The following is a 263-nucleotide window of genomic DNA, read 5'->3' as shown; positions in this document are numbered from 1 at the left end:
TCCACTCCTGGGTCTCCTCCCCCCCCCCGCTGCCTTTTAACTGGGCCTGCTCGCTAGCGAAAGACCACACAGCCGCCGTGACAGGGGTGCCCCTTCCTCCTCGGCTCCGGGCCTCGCCCAGCACCGAGGCCCTGCTCCATCCCGCCCAGCACCAACCGAACCACGCCGCGGGGCCGGGCGTGCCGGCAGGTCCCGGAGGAGCCCACGGACCCACCTACGGGGGCAGAGTCGAAAGGCCCCGTAACGTGTGGGGAGGCGGGAAC

This window comes from Fulmarus glacialis, unplaced genomic scaffold, assembly GCF_000690835.1.
Source record: "Fulmarus glacialis isolate BGI_N327 unplaced genomic scaffold, ASM69083v1 scaffold30495, whole genome shotgun sequence".
NCBI lineage: Eukaryota > Metazoa > Chordata > Aves > Procellariiformes > Procellariidae > Fulmarus > Fulmarus glacialis.
This window is presented reverse-complemented; position numbering follows the sequence as displayed.